The sequence below is a fragment of the Alligator mississippiensis genome, chromosome 3 (genome assembly GCF_030867095.1).
Source record: "Alligator mississippiensis isolate rAllMis1 chromosome 3, rAllMis1, whole genome shotgun sequence".
In the NCBI taxonomy this organism is placed as follows: domain Eukaryota; kingdom Metazoa; phylum Chordata; order Crocodylia; family Alligatoridae; genus Alligator; species Alligator mississippiensis.
The window spans coordinates 77,784,179-77,804,387 of record NC_081826.1 but is presented as its reverse complement, the minus strand read 5'-3'; positions in this window follow the sequence as shown (position 1 = coordinate 77,804,387).

Genomic DNA, 20,209 nt, shown 5'->3' with positions numbered 1-20,209 from the left:
GCCGGCCTCCACCTGGCAGGCCCCTTGTGGGGACAGGGTGTGGAGTTATTCCCCCCTCTACTCCTGGGGCACTGCAGTGGGGTCTGTCTGCCCTGAGTGCCACTGCCACCACTCACTGTGTGCCTAGGGCAAGTGGTGGAATAAGCCCCCTCCGGGCACCAGAGGGAAGGGGGCATGAGGGGGCTTATTCTGCCACTTACCCCAGGTACACAGTGAGTGGCATCAGAGGCAGTCAGGGCAGGCAGACCTGGCTGCAGTCCCCTGTGGGCAGTGGGGGTAGAGAAGAGAATAACCCCGCTCCCTGCCCCCTCTGCCTCAGGGGCCATGGTGTTCCCCTGCTGCTGCAGTGAGAAGGGAGCGCCTGGAAGACCCAGCTTGAGTCCCTGCCAGTGGGATGGCGGGGGTGGGGGAGGAATTAAACCCCTCCCTGGCCAGTTCTGCCTGGACTGGCCACTCCCTACCCAGCACAGTTTTGTTGTAGCTGAGGGCATGCTCTAGTGCCCCCTCAGCTCCTGGCCTGAGCAACCTCATGTGTGTGCCCACATTTTCTCAGGCCAGAGGGAATGTCTGTACTGTTACAAACTGGTTCAACCTAGGCAGGTTATACTAACTTGTAAAGGTTGAATCAGTTCAGGGTCCGGCTTTTTTAATGTCTGTCCCTAGCCCAGAAGTTCAGTGCGCATAAACCACTTTCAAAATGGCTGAAACCAGTTTAAGATGAATCTGGATGAATGTAGTACCAGACTTAACTGATTTAGGTTAAATCAGTTTATTGATCTTTTGCCCCAGATCCTCTCCAGATTCAAGTTAACTCGCAATACCCCAGCATCCCAGGTTGGCACTTCTTCTTGCAAGTCGCTCCTCACAGGGTGGGCAGGCTAGCTTTGGCCCAAGTTGTCTGCTCCAGCTGAGCGGGGAGGCATGCTCTAGCACCTCCTGGGTTCTGGCCTGGGCCACTGCAAGCGTGTAGGTACATTTCTAGAATCTAAAGTGAATGTCTGTTCACTTGCTTATCAGTTCAATCCACACATTTTATATTAACGTGTGAAGATTAAATCGATTCAGTTTTGTACTTTTTAACTGTCTGTACTTAGGCTTTAACTGTCTGAGCAGAAATCTGTTACCTTTCCTCTCTGCCACCAGTTTTTCTTCTTCTTTTTTTGTTGTTTTAGTAAAATTGGTTCAATCATTCCCAGAAATGAAACTAGTGGTAGTAACAGGTAGTTTGGGCCAATTTTAAAGTTTCCCCCCTCCCAAAATATTTTCCTCTGAAGATCACTAGGACCTTTATGCTCTAAGCAGGGACTTGAAACTTGCTAGGGGGATGATTCTGGAATCAATAAAGTGTCTTCTTCTGTCCTGGTGAAAATTTATCCAGGTTTGGCTGCATTATAAATTCTGAAAATTACTATCCTCACGTTTGCTAAGGGACTACTGCTAAACTCCCTGAATATTATCTGCATTGAACATTCTTTGGCTCGGAATTGCTGCCTATATGCCAACTACCTGGAATATGTTTAACACTGTTGTTCTCTCTTAGTGCTCACTGAAACTTCTGGATGGTAGACACTGAGCTAGGGTTTGGAAGAGGGGAATTGCACACTGCTGGCTTAAGAAAAGATGCATTTGGATAGGAGCTAGAAGGAGATTGTAAGTTTTGATCATGGTACTTCTGCTGATACATGTTTCATAATCTTGTTCAAGAAAGGCCTTATGTTTAGTTCAAGAAAGGCCTATTAGTTTACTAATTTTATCAGTATGTTGAATGAGAGGCTACACAAGGTCACTTCCATAAGAGCTGGGGATATCACCTAGGTCTCTAACTTGCAAGTTACTTTCCCTTTGTCAAACTGCCTTTCAGAATGAATGTGCCAAATCTATGGACTGTGGGTAACCAACTGATCGTACCCCCAATGGTCACATGTTGTTTTTTCTTTGGGACCCAGGTTCATTCAGGACACGAGCTGTTCAGTGCATGAGGCAAGAGTGTTACAGGAAAAGAAAGTATGATCTCTGTGTTTAAGGCACTGGATTGGGACACGGTAGACTTGTGATTTCTTTTTGGTTCTGGCACAACTTTGTAAAACAGAATAGGCAAGATATATGAATTACTGCATCCCCCATAAAAATCAGCAGTGCTGTGTACTGTGTATTATAGAGACATTTCATTATTGCAAAATGAAGCATTGTAAAGACAAGAAATGCACAGTCTTAATTCTGCCCTGATACAGATTCTCCAAACTTTTCATGCAGTTAAAACTCATTGAAATATTACGTGTAGGATATTCCTGAATATTAATGATACCATTAATGTTGATATGCCATATTATTCTTCTCAACTGATATTTTCTCTTTCAGCAAAAACAGTAACTCTGCTCTATAATGTCACCATGCAATTTTAAAAGGCATTGTTGCATTTGATACAGATGGATCTAAATTGACAGTTAAAAATTTTCCCTCGTGTTGCTACAGAGCAGAATTAAGTTTGTTTCAGTGTCCTAACTGTGCATTTCCTTACCTTAATGTGTTTGATTTCTTTTTAACTATGCATTTCTTAGGTTTAGATGGCTTAGATTTGTGCTGTATTTTATATTTTATTTTATATTGTATTTTATCACTTCTTAGCCTCTTGTGAGCTCAAATCATTTGCACTGCACTTTAAATTACTGATATGTGCTCCCAACTGTACTTGCATTCTCATACTGTGCTTGGGAGTGTGTGTGTGTGTGTGTGTGTGTGTGTGTGTGTGGGTTTGCATTATTAATATTGTAAGACTGTCTAGTTCTAGCTGTATGTGTTCCACTAGGACAAGGGGAAATGGATCTTTATAATTTTACTGCTAGATTTAATGCTGCATTGTGGCCGATTTGAACTCCTCTGATGTCAAGTACCTGTAAACCTGGCTCAGTCAGCTAGCTAAATTGTGTTACAGCTGCCTTACATCATAATGTGGATTAAGGAGCCAAACATACCAAATGAATCTGGTACAAGATTATTAATTTTTTAGTGCAGTGGAAGTCATTGTTCAGTCTTTTCATGGAGCAGTTTCACTCAAGGTTGAGAGTGGCTATAACTTGGAAGAGTTGCTATTTTTATGCTGCAATCCAATGTAATAATTTAAGACTTTTGTTGAGCTTCACTGAACCTTGGTACACTACTGGGCAAGTCCTTCCCTACTTGTTCACATGAGCAACCTCACTTGGTAGGACTGAGCTTCACAATGACTATGGGTTGCTAGTACAGTATCTATATCTGCTTTGCCTTAGCATATCTTGGAAAAATAGGGGTTTATTTTTCAGTTCCCTTTTCCAAATACACAGCAACACATACACTTAAAACTGCATTGCAGGATGGAGCCTTCATACTGTTTCGAAAGAAGCTGAAATGAACAGGTAGAACTACCCCAGCTTGTGTTATTTATTCAGATCCTCTTTCTGCAAAGTATATGCTCCTCCAAAGGGAAGTGCTTGGATTGATTGGATTGTTCACAACCTTTGATAACTCTTCGCTTGTTTTGCTCTGCTGTTCCACCATTGCTACTGCCAAATAATGGCTAAGCTGTACGATAGCTTATCCTGTAGTGGATGAACTCCCGACTCTAATGACTTGCTACAAAATAAATAAATAAATAAAAAATAAAAATACACACCAAACACTCTCTGCATACAATAGCTGGAAAGCGGGAGTGCAGTGGTGTTTTCCTCTGTCAGTGGGTCAATGTGTTCTATAAGCACTTCCATCCTGTCAAGTCCCTGGTTGGTCTCCACCTGCTAGCTGGCTGGCTCTAGAGGCAGTGCTGACCTGGCCGCTCCCTCATTTTGCTGGCGCCAGCGGCTTGATGGGCCTTGCACTTTGATTATTTGTGTTAACAGTTAATTTAGCACCATGGACACGTGTGCCAAAGCTGCCTCCACTTCCTGCAGCCTTCCAACAAATGGGACTTTTATGAGATGCCTTTCACAGCTCCCCCACCTCCTCCAGTTCGGCTCCTTCTCCTCCCCCTCTCCCCCCCCCCCGCCGCCTCAAGCTCAGCTGTAATCTTTTCTACATCTTGCAGGAAAAGAGCTATTTCTGGCAGCTCTGTCTCTAACACTCGCCTCACTCAAACTGATTTAATGGAGATTTATAGACACATGGCTATGCAGCTCTGAGACGCTTTCCTGAAAAGTTTTTCTGTGCTTGCGTTGAGTATGGAATGTATTTATTTAATGTTTGGTGTTGCAACTACACTGTCAATTGCTAGTGTGACATATTCCACATTTTTTTGCACAATAATTCCAGTGAAATCCTGTTACACACCGCATTTCTGATCCAACTCATCCCAGCTGCTAACTTACCAAGCTAAAATCTGACACCCAGGTCCAATTTCATTAAACCCCAGTTGGCATGGTTCTTTGTGATAATGCTGTCTCTCATCTAAGGCAATATATATTTTGGCTCTCAACTGCAAATAAATCCTACTGTAAGCACCTTCTTCCTAGTATGCAGCATACTACAACAGTCCAAAAAATGTAGCTTCTGTAAGAAGTCATGGAGAAGAGAGACTATTATAATTTATCATGATTTTCCAAGTAAGCTCTCTGCTATCTTAAGAAACTGTGTTCTCTAAAAATAAATTAGAGCTGGAGTTGTATATAACACTAAAACTGCTGTTGCTGCTGTTATTCCAGCTTTGATTGATGCAGAGAAACCCAAGCCGGTATGTATGTGGCTGTGTATCTAAATTCCAATACACACCACATGTTTTTCCCCTTCCCTACATCCTCCTGAAGTACTAAATTAACATTAAAACGTTCTCAACTGAGCCAGATAAGGGGCAGCATTAAGGAAATGTATTATTAAAACTGAATCCAATGCTCTTCTTAGTTCACTGGATTTTACATAGGTGTTGAGGGGTTTTGAAATATATGTGAAATGCACCCTTCTGTGCTTTCTCTGTAAGGACTATGTCCATTGAAGTCCTGCTTAATCGCTAGGTGATGCTTAGGCTTTGCGTGAGCTCTCAGCATACAGGTGAATTTCAATTAATCTGTTTTTCCCTGTCTGGCTCAGTAGTGGAATAGGAACTACAGACATGATCCTCCTGCTGAGTATAGGAGATTTGCATCTAGATCTTTTCTTTATACCACAGTTGTGCAGGGGGCTTTGCGTGGTAGTACCCCCATTCATTTCACTGGGTCTCTGGGCAGGTGCAGAAATATCTTCCTGCACAGAACAGTTTACAGGACATAAAGCTATTTCTGGACAGCTTCTCAAAAATATCCCCTTTCAAATCACCAAGCAAATCAGACTGAGTTTAGCATAGTAGGTAAAATTCAGTCTTACAAGGGCTGCACACAAAATTTCTATGTTCTCTTAAGTCAGGTATTAACCCTAAAAGTGAGAACGTTGACTCCACTTTTTGACTTTTTCTGGTTATAATCACTAGAGGTTTTAAATAGTATATGGTATATTTTAAGGTATTAACTCTATCAAGCTTTTACATGGTAGTTTAACATATCTTTTTATCTCCATATTTGCTTTTTTATTCGTCTCCATTTGAATCTATGCTGCCATATTTTTGGAGGTGGGTTTGGGTTGAGTGATGAGTTTTTTTTTTTTGGCCATCCTTGGAATAGTCTGAAACAGAGATACTGCTGGATTTATTGTGACTAGGCACCTGGGACAGGTTTATATTGTGTCCCCAGGTCTCCTAGGAAGGGATTTACTTGAGCAGGTCCTGCCTGCCCATTCTAGCTTGAATGTACCAAACCTGGAAAAATGGTAGTGAAGCTGTTCTGGGGAAGTATTCCATAGTTGCTCTGGAGATCTCTCTTTATCTGTTGTGCTTGAGATCAGCTGCAGGATATACTCCCAGAATGGCAGTTGTTGAAATCTGTCCCTAGTTAACTCAGCTATTAAGGTGTATCTGGACATTTGGTGTGGGGAAGCCAAATTGGCTCGGTGTGTAACTGTTATGTGTTGTAGGCTAAGAACACTGGTGTGCCTTCACTGTGATAGCTGGATAGGTCCCTTAGACACAGGCAGGCCTTTGTTTTTCACTGTATCAATCACTCTTGCCACCATTATATCAATTGGAATAATATTTTAATTAACTCAAACTTGCTTTAGGAAGAAAAAGCAAATTGATGGGTAGCAGAATAAAGGGGGATCACCTGTCCTTCATGATTTCAAGCACTGGAAAATAAAAGAATATTCCTCTCTGCACTATGGTTTAGCATATTTTTATTGAACATTAGGGGCCTTGCATACATTCTGGTCAGTCCTAGTGTTTTACAAAAGACCTAGGAAGTGTTGAAATTGCTAGTTCATGGTACCAAGTGTTGCAGTAACATGGTATTTCAACACTTTGTACGTCATAAACCTGTAATTTCAACACTTTCTAAGAGTCACCAGAGTGCCTCAGGCTAAACTATAAGAGAATTTACTGTTCCCCTCTGAACACTGAATTGTCTTTTTTCCCTCTCTAAAAATAATTTAAAATACCCTTTGGCCAATATTAGGCAGTTTAAAATTATTTTAGTAACACAAAAAAGACAAAGTAAAGGCTTAGGACACACAGAAAAAAGTTGGACTAAAATGGGAACAGGATTGGGGCCTGCTGCTAGATAAATATAGTATTTTGTAATTGCAGCTTTAATTATGGATTTGTTTGTGAGAAATGAAGCTGATTTTACAAACCACCTGTAGCTGTGCTTCTGCCTTGTGTCATTATACACTGGGTTCTACTATCAAGTTTTTAACTCCTGCAAATGAATCTGCTACCACTCCAGCCTCTGGGCTGGATCTTACACAAGCATTTTCAGAGTGGTGAAGAGATAAGTAACTCCCCTTTGAACACAACTTCAAGCAAGTTGGCAGCATTGTGGAGTCCAATGTTGCAGTCTCAAGACTTCATAATGGTGAACAGTGTTCTCTTTTATCTACTTGGAAAAAACCCCCTCAGCTTCTGCACCACTACTGAATAAGTTTGCCATATTTAACTGAAGAAGCCAACGGATTACTTCTGGGATTCTAGAAGGGGCAAGCTCTGTATTCCCTTTTGAAAATCATAACTCGCTAGAGTTTGGTATTTGCTGAGTGACCTATTCAGGGGAAGATAATGCCTAACTCATACTATAGTTCTTTGCATCCGTGTATTGGAAGTATTACCAAGGAAGAGAAGCAGCCTTATCTCAACAGAAACTGAGGCACAAAGTGATTAAAATGACTTGGCCAATCGGGACAGTGGCAGGGCTCAGAAATAAGAGTCCAGTTCTCCTGAGCTAGAGAGCCAGCCCCTTAGACACACTGGGGATGTCTACACATGCATTTACTTTGTAATTTACTGAGCAGTAAGTGTTTTTTATGCCAGCATCTATATGTGCAGGCATTAAACACAGTAATGCTGTGTGTGTGGACTGACTTGGGACTAAAGTTAGTGGGGAAACAAAGTTAGTCCCAAGTCAGTCCACACACATGGCGATGCTGCGCAACAAGGCGTCTACGTGTGCCTTATTGCTCAGTAATGACTTGGGCGTAAATTTGCTACCTGCAACATGCATGTAGCAAATTTATGCCCAAATCGGTGTAAGTCATCACAGTTGTTGTGCGCTATGGGTGCACATATGTACACAGGCAGCTGTAGTGTGCAGTAATTTTCAGTTACTGTGCAGTAACTGTGCACGTATAGATGTGCCCACTGTTTCTGTAGTTGTGTTAGGGCCCATCAACATGATAAACCTAAGTGGGTAGTGTAAATTGTCACTGAGACATAACTTAACATGTCCATTGTACTCTTCATTATATTTCTGGCCACTTTATCTGTATGTCATTTTTGTAACCTTTTGAAGAGTCATAGTTTTTTTTCCTCAGTGATATGTTTTTATCAAGATATGGATAGTAAACAGGTTTCCCCTCTAACTTCAGCAGGTTTTCACTTTCTGCCCATTCTTTTAACAGAAATATCAACTGAGAAACTTCCCATGCCAGCCCTGGGAATCTGGACAACAAGCAGAACAGGAACTTCTGGTGAGATAAAACAGCCTGTGTTAAATGAGCAATGATGAGATGGGCTGTGAGAGTGGGAGAAGGAAAACTTTTGGGAATGGGCAGGATTTCTCCCTGTTGCAGGCCATACTGCTGAGAAAGCACAAACCAGCCACAGCGGTGAAGTCATGCAAATGCAATGCTCCCAAAGGCCACAGGAATTGTGGAAAGATTTGTGTAAATATCTCATGCATTCTTGTGCTCTAAGGTTTATGGAAATAAAAACCACAGTCACAAAGCCAATGCCACATTTACTCCCTTCCCCCTATCCCCTTCCTTTTCTTCCCTACAATAAGTTTGTAGAAGATTTTATGAGGAGCCAAGAACATGGATCGTCTCTGTTTTATTACCAGGAAGGTACAAATAGGAGTACAGCACTGATATGCATAAGGTTAAACAGGATACAAGGCAAAGAGGAGGCAGGTTTGTTTGTGCTGGGTGAATCTTTTTCTGTAGTAATGACTGGAAAAATCTATGCCACACACATGCTCCCTAAGTTATTTAAAATTGTACTCTACCTATATTTTGCTAGACCTGAGTAAGCTTATCCCCCTCTTTTCTTGCACTCTGACTGTGATGTGGACCACACAGATGGTCCACCCACGTTTGCAGAAAGGGTGTCATGAACTTACCATCCTGTTCCGTTCTTTTAATGTTTTATTATTCTCAGTACCATGTCCCACAGTACCTGGACTAGACTAAATGAGCTCTATTTATTCAGTTGCCAGCGTCATTCCCCTGTGTTTTCGAGCTGCATCAGGGACGCTTCTCCCTGCTATGGGTGCACCCTATCATTCCAGATAGGGATAGTCTACACAGTCTACACAGAGGCTACCCTAGCACTGGAAATAGTTCAAGAGCCTGTGGCACCTGCTACAAGAGAATAGGAGGATTGCCCTTCCTCCTTTGCTGGACTATAGCCTTTGAGGTACAGAGTGGAAAGAACTACTTATCAAGCTCCTTTTCCTTGAGATAACACGTGCTTTTCCACAACCGGGCATGAGCAGAAAGAACAGCAGAACTGAGTCCAAGATGAAGAAACTGGCAAAAAGCTCTGTTACAATATAGCCTCTCCTTTAACTATAAGAGAATCTCACTTTTGCATACTTTTTGTCAATTTGTCCAGAAACTAGAGGTTGCGGATGAGAGAGGCAGATGAAGAAAACGTTATCAGATATTCAAAAATACAAGAAAACAAGCTGCAGATTGTGTGGTCTGCCAGTGAATTTTTGAATGAAAATTTGTTGGCAGAATTGAATTATAAAAATGCCCTTCACTGAATGATGAGAACCCTTTCATGTCTCAAAACCATTTGATTTCTTGCCTCTATCTGCATTAGTAGAGGAAGCATTGATGTACAGTTTTGTGATCCCCAAAATCTGGGTAAGCAAGTGACAAACTTTTCCAAGATTTTTTTTTTATTTACATGGAGGGAATGGCAATAGCACAGAGAGTACTAGAAGTAGACTACAGTAATAGCAACTTGGCCAGTAATTTCATTAAATATTGATGGCATAGTCATGCCTTCAGTGAAAAATGGTCTGCTTGCTAGATGGCCTACTGGATTAGTGTGGTTTAGGCATGAATTTCCATAGCCAACAGGGAATGATGGGGCTACTAGCATCAGTTTCATGTGCCATTGACTCCCCTGTCTGGATAACCAGGGACCCAATTACAGATGAGGCAACTTGGCCATTAGCACAAGGTGGAAGTGAAATTCAAGCATATGCCTCCTGTATTTACCCCCACCCATTGCAGTCCATCTTCAGTAGGAAGCCCCCAGGAATAATATTAGATGGTTCATCAGGTAGTACTGGTGATTCAGCAGATGGCACTCTTCCCGCTGAGTCAATTCTTCCCAGTCATGGTGGCAAGTGGTACTGTGATGCTGTTGGCGTTTTTCTTTCAAATGAGAAATAAAATGTAAGTTCTGACCATCTGTGGTCATAAACATTCCAGAAAGCTTTTCAAAATAGTAGGGGTACTAATCCTTGTGCTTTAGCCAAACTCCCGTTTGGATAACCTTCTTTCTCCACAAAATTCTACTTATAGTTTCATTTGGATGTAATATACTCTTTCACTTCCTTTCCTGGAGGAACACACGCAAGGTTGCTAAAGGGATTCCTATTGCATACAAAGTATTTGGGGATTTTTTGACATGAAAGGTACCACATGGATTATTAGAAGTGAGTTCATAACAATTATTATTATAAGACATAACCTGCAGATCAAAAATGAATGGGCAGTTAAGGGCAGAGGATAAATAGCCAAGCAGTTCCTAATCCGGACCATCTTCCTGAACTTCACTGATACGAGCACAAGAAAAACAGGAAATAAAATACTCTGCAATGTCAGCTATGTAACTTTTATTATGTTAGCAACTTAAATGTATAACAGTATACTTAAGGCCTGCTTCTACAATTCCTCGCATCACTCGGCTTTATTTCCAGTATTTATGGTCCATGTAAATTTGGGTCAGCCCTAAATACTAAATACATAATGATTCCTGATGCAAGTGAGTACAGTTCTATTGACTTAACTTGAATTAAAATATAGGCCAAATTCCCTATTCTAGATCCAATGTTATCAAAAAAACTACATCAAGGATGAAGGGGATGCCATGGGCTTGATACTGCACTACTGAAGTGGAAGTTTTGCCACTAAATGTAGTGGGTGCAAGATGAAGGCCTATGTCTCTGAAGCTGTCTATGCAATACACTCTCTCTCTCTCTCTCTCTCTTCCCCAGCGTTGCTCTTGTCTTGCATGTCTATGTGACAGTGACAGAACTCCTGCTACCATCTTCATTAGCACTTCTCTTATTATCAGTGTTATTATTACTTTCTTGGTGCCAGTGTTATAGTAACCACAGGGGAGATTTCAAGAAAAAGCTTATAAATTAGATCTTGGTAACCATGCTAAAGGTGTATAATAAAGTCCGTGCTCTTTATTACAGACTGAGCTGTGACAACCACCTATCTGACACAGCTCAGCTCATGCAATTCATTTCCTTCTATCAGTGCCTGTTTTGTAGGTTCAAAGGCAGCCTGCATCACTAGAATTTTATTTAGATAGAGGTGATATTTTTAGGTGCTGATGAAGGACTTCATTGTTCTTTTTTTATATGGAAAAGCTTGCATGAAGCTACAGTGCAAGTTAAAAAAAAATAAAAATGGCGCAGTTTGCTACCTGCATTCAAATCCATTCCTGCTTTTCCACCCACTTCTCTGCTGTCAATTCTATACGAAGGACACAGAGTGCTACTGACCCTAGTGGAATGCTATTTGCTTATTTTATCTCAGAAAACAAAACAAATTTCTCTGCGTTTTTTGTTCTATTTCCTACATGATAGAATCTTTTGTTTTCACTTGCAACCTTTGCAGCTTCCAAGAATTTTTACTCCTTGTGGTTTGTCGAGACACATACAGTTCAATAGTCTGCCACTAGGCCCTAGCCCAAGGTTGAGGATTCCCTCCTTTTCCTTCCCACTATTGTCCTGCATCCTGCAGGGCCCTTCTCCCTACATTGCTGCGGCTGCCGTGACAAAAGGGACTGGCACCAGCCATGCTCCTGCTGCCACGGTGACAGCTGCTGAGCACTTGCCAAGCTCTAATGACAATAGCATGACCTCGGATACTTTATTAAGACAGAAAAGACTTGAAAGGGAGGGTGTACTTACAAGCAGACAATAACACCTCATCTCAGCACAATGCATTGTTTTTGTCAGCCCAGGATGCAAACTGATTAATATAATTCTGTCCTTTTCTTTTCCAACCTCCTCCCTCCCCATATTACACCCACTTGCACACACACCCATGCTAGACTGGAGCTGATGCTATTCAAATATTCCTGACAAGTCTAAATGCTGAGCTGGTGATTCTTAGCAAGGGTGCTATGGCACCCCGGGGTGTCCGGTGATCCTTTCAAGGATGTCACATAATGTTAGCAGCGTTAGTTACATAAACACGAATCAAAAGATAAACCCAACGATTTTAAATAGGAATTCACAGTGTTAGAAGCTTTTTGGCCTGTTTGGGTCTTTCTGAGTTCTCTGCAACAGAAGAATCACTTTATTATTTTTCTGCCATCAAAAAATGAGTGAAAACTAAAAGCTGGCTTTTTCCATGAGTGTCTTGAGTCTATCAAGGGATGCATGATGACTACGGAGAGGTGCCTCAAGTCTGAAAAGGTTGAGAACCACTGCACTGAGTGCTAGTGGACTGAACCTGGGGTTAGGAGTTACAGCATCTGAAGAGATTTTCAGCACTGTTTCTGCTTCACTCTGACTGCAGTTGAGCTACTTAACCAATGTTTGTCTATATGGTAAACTTACTATATCCAATAGGCTGTGCTGCTCCATCTAAGCTGCCTCCTATACTAGAAGTTATGGAGTTGTGTTTGCTGCTGAGTGAGTGGGCCAATTAGCCCACTCCTGTGCTAATTAACCTGCCTGTGGCTCTGTGCAGGTGTGACTACACCGCTTCCTGTTTGGGTGGCAGTCTGGATGGAATGGTATAGACATGACTTGAGGTTTCTGATCTGTAAATGGGGGGCAAATGATACTTTACTCACCATTATGAAAGGTTCTGAGCCACGAAGAAAGCTTTGAGCATCAATAAATGTCTTTGCCAAAAGGGAGAGGGGGTGGAAGGGAATAGAACTGGTTAGAAAAACTGACAAAACAAGCTTGCCTTAGACTTTTCTGATTTGTTTAAATCAAAGCATTCTGTGGAGATGGTTCAGTTTTGACACAGTTTCTCCTCAGACCAGGCAGTGCTTTAAACCTGATGGCCATTCACATTTTGGAAGCCTGCATAATTTCTTGCCAGTTAACCTATGTAACACCTCAGGAGCCCACCAGATGCTCTACGGTTGTGAAGCCTGGGTTTGCAGATCCATCAAGTGAATTTTTTCCAACTTGGAGGCTTAGGGCTTTCAAGTCTATAACTCTGGGATGTCCTTCCAGGCACACATCTCAGTTGCCATTCTGGTTTCAAGCCCATCACAAAAACCTTGAACTCCATGTGATTTCCTCACCTGCAGTGCTCCCATTTCTCCCAGTCATGTCTCTTGATGAAAGCTGAAGGTAACAGAGAGAAGTGGCCTGAGTTATGAAGTGCTAGTTTTAATTCTGGAGTGCTTTACTATGAATTCGGAGTCAGAAAGTCTGATTTTTCTCTTGTATAGTTTTATGCTAGTAACTCCATTGATTTGTTGGAATTATCACTAATTTGCCCTACTGTAAATAAAAAAGGAATACAGCCCAGAATTCAGTGTATTGTTATAGGACCATCTATATATCTTTAACACATAATGAGACCCATAAAAAACCCAGCTACTGTTCTCCATTTAAGACCACTGAAGCAGGCTGTTTTCATAGGATGTGGATGATACTGCTGATCAATCCTAAAAGAGAGAGAGGAAAACAGGGGAAAACCAGGCTGGCCCTGGTTCTTCTCAATTTATGATCCCTCCTATTTTATCCCCTGCAGCTGGGTTCACGTGTTTGTGTGAGGAAGGGCTATTTCACATTTCCCATGATATGTTTTGTTTACAGTTGTGATGGCTTGATTCATAGTGCATGATCCACAGCCCCTACAGGGCTTTTTCTGAGCTTGTCTTCATGGGGGGAAAAATATCTGTTTTTTTCACAGAGGACGTTTCCAGTGTCAAGTGTAAACATACTGTATGGGAGAAGCACATACTGTATGCCATTCCCATCTGGCCTGCCCAGGTCCAGATGTGCTTCCTGGGGACTGCCAAACTTTTGGGAACGTGGAGCAAACTGAAGAAACAGGACTTTATAAAAAGAAACAGACCAATCATCCCCAGCAGCACATTTTTTTACATACCACTTATTAATATATTAATTTCTAAAGCACTCCAGTTCTCAGATCATCTAGCAGAGCAACAGCTTATCCCTTTAAGTATACGTTAGTATTTTATTATCGGACATAAGGTAATCTTTTAAGTAATGTGCTTATGTTAGCTCTTAGTCCTCTCCCTCTGTGCCTCCCGCTGCCCAATAGTTTTGCTAGGGTTTCCATCTTATCTTTATCTGCCCACAGCGTTAGTTGCTATAAGGTCTAAAAAATCATATTTCTTTAAGGGACAGCAATGTTGTAAGGACTTGACAAGAGATCAGAAGCAATGCTGCATCAAAGTTGAAAAAAAAAAAGCAAGGCCTACAGTGCTGAAAGCTGTGGGCTTCCCATCCAGCAGCCATCTGTGAAGTACTTGGGGACAGTGCCTAGTGTCTGAGTCATCATAATTGGCAGTCACTTACCCACTGCTGTTTCCCTGGGGGAACTATTTATTGGGGGAGAAAAGGAATGGTAGAAAGAAGGAAGATAAACTGCCCTTTTGCCTCATGATTTATATTCCGTTAGAGTACCCCTGCTCTATTTTCTTTCACTTGGAATGTATCTTGGACATGTTTTTTCAATATGAGACAATCAGCTGGGCTCTCTCAGGAATGTCCCTGGAGACTAGAAACAGCCTCCCAGTAGGGTAATATGTTCAGCAGAATTCTAAGATGCATTCTCAAACATCTGCATTCTATTTATGCCTTCGGAATAGTTCCCATCAGCATGCAGGGATTCAAAAGATGCTGTGTGCAATGGCCACCGATTCGCTATGCTGCATTGTAACTTGCAGAAAGTTTGCCTCTTTTAAAATTTCCACTCTAGTGATGTTGTAGTTCTTTTTTTGAAGAGAAACTATCAACAGAAGGGCATGGAAATGTATTTGGAACAAACTCTTCACACATGGCTTCTGAAATAGTTGTATTCTCTCAGATGAAAGATCTAGGAGTCATCATGGGCAGCTGGATGAATTTCTGCTCTGGGTATTCAACAAAACGGACAAAATGTTAGGTTGCAGCAAAAGAGGAGTAACATGGAAAATATTGTATGTTACATTCCTGATGCTATGTCCTCGTTTTGATTGCTGCATTTGGTTCTGGTAACTTTATCTCAAAAGATCTCAAGAGAGGCAGAGAAAAGTATTAGAAAAATGGCAGAGAGTATGTTCCATGTGTGGAGGGATTAATACAAGCAAGGGTTATTTAATTGTAACAGGGTGTGCCTGTTCATTTAAGGGAGCAAGGAGCCAGAGGGGCAACTTGCAGGAGGCAAAGGAAGTTAATTAAGGACTTACCCGACCAGCAGCAGGCCATGCTTCAGCTACAGAAGCCCTGGGCCTAAGCCAATAAGGCAGTCCAGCCCTGAGAAACATGATGTGAACAGCTCCTAGCAGTAGAGCTCCTAAATAGGTTGAAAGGAAGCAACTCTGCAATGCTGGGAAAAAGGTAAGGTACCTGGGGCAGAGTGGAGCTTGTTTATACAGACAGGTGGCCTTGGTTTTGTGTTTTAGCCCAGAGTTGCTGCCTGAGGGTGCAGGTGCTTGTTATTAAGTTGCACTGCTGGTTTAGCCTTGAACCCTGCAAGGGCAAGTTCAAGGCTTACTTAAAGTGCCAGTAGCCCCAGAGTGGCAGAGAGGGACCCAGCATGGAGTGCAGGAGCCCAGAGGGTGGGGAACAGAAGATTCATGAGCCCAGGACCCTGAGAGGGACTGGGAGTGTGATCAGGGGATCCAGCCGCACAAAGCAGGGTTGACAGAGAGTGAGATCAAAGAAGGTCTACATACAGAGAGGGTGTCTGAGTGGGACCAGGAGGTCCAGGAGCCAGGAATTGGCTGAAAGTTGGACTAAAGGGTCTGTGGGCCCAGAGAAGGGGCAAGAGCTGGACCAAAGGGGCCACAAGTCTGAGAGGGGCTGCGAGCCAAACCAGAGAGTCTGAGAGCCCAAAGAAGGGGTAGGAGTTAGACTAGAGGGCCCACAAGCCTAGACAGAGATGCCTGAGCATGGGACCAGGGTCCAAGAACCCAGAGAGGGGACTGAACATGAGACCAGAGAGTTTGAGAGCCCTGGAAGTGGCTGTGTGGGACCTGAGGGTCCTGGAGTCCAGAGGTTGGCTGCGTGGGTTACCAGAGGGTCCGAGAGCCCAGAGAGGGGCTGAGAGTATTGAGGAACCCAAAGGAGTATAATGAACACCGGGTGACATCACTGAACAATAACATTTGTGAGGCATGGGACATGGTGTTGGGGAGGAGGGAGACACACAATGGATGGGTCAAGGGGGCCTATTTAGCTTGAGGGCAGAGCTACAACTAAGGGGATTCAGATGGGGCCCAGTGGTGGTTTGTACAGACTTAATCTCACTCTAAAGACCACAGGCAGCCTCCCTCACATTATCTCTCTGATTAGAACAATGTGTGTGGGTGTGTGTTCAAGGGGGGCACTGCATTAGAGCCTGAGCCAGGCAGGGGCTGCATGGCTACTAGGGGGCAACATGGCTACCCCTGTGGCCCAGACCTGCTACATTAATATTGAAAGTGAAAGAGCAGGAGGAGCTATAACTGAGGTGCCTTCTATGGAATAAGTGGTAGGATACAGAGTAGCTGATTAAGAACTCATATTTATCTTTTCCAGTTATATAAGAATAGATAAAAGGAAATAATATTTACTCAATCTATAACTTATCTGTGGGTATCATTTTTACAGAATACTACTGCAAACAGACTCAAAAAAGGATTAGAGTCTTATAATAATCTTTAAAAAAAAGCAGCATCTGCAGATGGGATAAAAATAAGAGCAAACAAGACTCAGAGACAGGCAAGAAACTTTCCTAACAGCATAATATTGCCAAAGCAGGTGAAGTCAGAGCAGGGCTGGTTTCTACCTTCTCATGAAGGCGATGGATTGCAGGGATACATGCGTGTCCTCTGAGCGCCTGTTTGTTCACGTTCTGTTGGCCATGGGTTTCTAGGTAGCAACTTTCATTAAAGGCAATTAAAATAGATGTCATCTTTTTCCAAAGTTACGTTGTCATCTAAGCAATTGTCCTGGATGCTATAGGTAGAATTGTATAATTTCTCTATTAAAACATGAAAAAAACACTATTTGGGCAGCTCTATGCTAACACAATATGAATTGGCCAAGTATGGAGACAGGCTATCAAATGTGCATCCTAGTGCACTCCATCCAGTTCAAAGTATGAAGAAAGCTGTAGGTTTCCCTAGGTATCTGAACTCACAGCTCACTGCTCATCTTTTACTAAGATCCATGTATATGCATTAAGTTAAAGCCAAATAAAAGAAACAACAAGTAACAGAAATCCCTAAACAAACAGTTAGGACTTTGACTTGTAAAACTATATTTGCATATTTGTTCTGAAGAGGTTCCCATAGCCCTGCTCTGACTCTTTATCTATCCCCACAGGATGTACTCCCACACACTTTTTTCCAGGGTCCCAGGCTTCCTGTGGGTGTTCCCACAGCTGCCAGTTCAGACGGCTTGAGTCTGGAATAGACTTCTTATGAGCCTGAAGATGCTGTTCTCTCAGTGAGTCGAGTGATTCCACACAAAAAACATGGCAGATGTTCAGCATCAAGAATCAAAATAGAGTATTCACACCACACAGCACATTCTTCTTTCCCAGATACCTTTCATTTCCTCTCTACAGGATGTGGAGTGACTTTCTTCTGCTGCTGCCATTCACATGAACTCAGGCTTCTGTTAATTTTGCAAGGACACTTGCATTTCTTGTTAATTTTCTCAGAGAGGTAACAGGGGTTGCTATATTCATGGGAAATGATTCTTTGTTTTCCTAGCTAAAAGATATATATGATGTTTGGGAAGAGATAATGGCAGTGGATATGCTTTTTACCCACTGATTGGTCTAAAATGATTTCCAACACCTGAAACATGACACTTCTGTAAATGTGATCAATATGAAGTAGAAGTCAGTTTTCATTTGGAATAAACGTGTCTGTTCATTGGATTGAATTGTCAGCAGGGAGACCAACAGAATTCTGCAAATGACACTGTAGCTCTGTTGAAGCTGTGACCGAATACAGCCAAATGCCCTCAGGTGACAGATATCTGTTTTCTGAGAACACTAATGGCTAGACTCAAAGAAACATTTCAGCCATCTGTGTTTGGGCATGATTTCATGGTGCTTCTCATGAAGGCATCTACCAACTTGCTATGTAATCTGTCCGATCTGTTAATATTGCCCCTTATCACTATACCTTCTGAGTATCTAAAGAAGGTGTGCTATTGTAAAGGTTCTGGTTTCATTTTAACTCAGATAATTTACATTCTCTGATCTGCTTGGAGGCTCTCAGCAATGTGTATTGGCCACATTACCATTTTATACTTCCTTGGATTTACCATTCTCAGTATTTCTGTGATACTGTAATACATGCCAGATACAGTTTATGGACACATCTAAAGTCTGAGAGGGACAAAACTGTAGAAAAGCTGTGCCCAGCAGCAAACATACCAAATAGAAAGCCAGCAATATTCAGGTCTCTTATGGTCCTTTGTCCATACAGAAATATTATGTTTTCTCTTCATCCTGTTCTTAGCAATGCCATTTTTTTGTGTTAAACTACCAAACCTACTAAAAATGAATATACTGTGGCACTAATTGTAAAAAATGGCAAGGTTCTCACTTTAATTCTTCAAGCCCATTCATGAAATTATATCTCATAAAAATGACACAACACTTTGTCTTTTGTTAGAATCATAGGAAAGTAGGGCTAGAAGGGACCTCACCAGATCATCTAGTCCAGCCCCCTGCTCAAGGCAGGGTCATTCCAGCTATGTGTTTGTCCAACCTGCTCTTGAAGGTTTCCAGGGATGGACGTTGGACAGCTCTTCTAGGTAGCCTTACCAATGCTTGACCATCCTCATAGGCAGAAATTTTCTCCTAATCTCCAACCTGAATTTCCTCTGCTGAAGCTTGAGGTCATTGCTCTTAGTCCTGTCCCCTGCAGTCATAGAAAAAACCTCATCTCTGTCCTCTCTATAATTGTCCCTCAGGTATTTGAATATTGTTATTAAATCCCCCCTCAGTTTTCTCTTCTCCAGACAAAATAACAATGAGCACTTTTACACATGTTCCAAGGGTGGTAGTAGTGGTGGGGGCAGCACTTTAATTAGAGTGGCTTCGAGAGTGACGTTACAGTGGTGCTCTAATTTGAGTGCCACAGCGTCTTGTGTATCACTGTCCCTGCACTTCAAAATGGCAACAGGGGCACTTGAATTAAAGCTAATTTGATGAGCTTAAGACACTCGAGGCTGCTGGACCACAGTAATTACCATGCTCCAGCAGACATGATTAATTGATTCTACTTTGATGCCCTGTAATTGCAGAGCATCAGAGCACCCTCGTGTACAAGCACCCTGTAGTTCTCTCAGCCTGTTCTCAAAAATCTTCTCTTTTGGGTCCAAATCATTTTTGTTGCTTTGCACTGGACTCTTTCCAAATTGCCCACATCTTTCTCGAGTGAGGTCCCAACTAGACATAGCACTCCAGGTGAGGCCTCACCAGTGCTGAACAAAGAGGATGAATCACTTCCCTTGATTTGCAAGTGACACTCCTGTTGATACAACCCAATATGCTGTTGACATGTGTGTGTGTGTGTGTGTGTGTGTGTGTGTGTGTGTGTATTTTATTTATTTCTTTTTTGCAACAAGAGCACTGTTGGCTCATATTCAGCTTACGGTCTACTGTAACTTCCAGGTCTTTATCTGCAGTACTGCAATCTAAGCAGTTATTTCCCAGTCTATATTTGTACATGCAATTTTTCTGTCCCAAATACAGGACTTGTACTTGTCCTAACTGAATCTCATCTGATTGATTTTAGACCATTTCTCCAGTTTATCCACATCATTCTGAATTTTAGCCCTATCATCTGATTTGATTTGGGATAAAACCCTCTGATTTGAGACAGCAATATATCTCACCTATCCCAAAGCATGACGTATTTTTAGAGTCTTGTGAATTAGTATGACGCTATAACTGTTTACCATATGCAGCTAAAATTTTTCCTATTCAAAAGCACAGTAACGAGCCCATGGTTATTAGGTCTTTAAAGAAGCCCATTTTCACAGCTTCTAATCAGTGTGAAAACTGTGGAAGACATTTTATTTTGAGCCTCCACACATAACAACTAGGCTTGGTGAAAATTTTCCACTGAAATTTTCTTTGATTGGAAAATGGAATTTTAAACTAAATGAAACTTTTCATAGGAAGTGGCTGCTTTCCTTGAAGATACTTAGTTTTTCTTCCCCCCCATAAAGCTGAAAATGAACCATTTTGAGCCAGCCCCTCA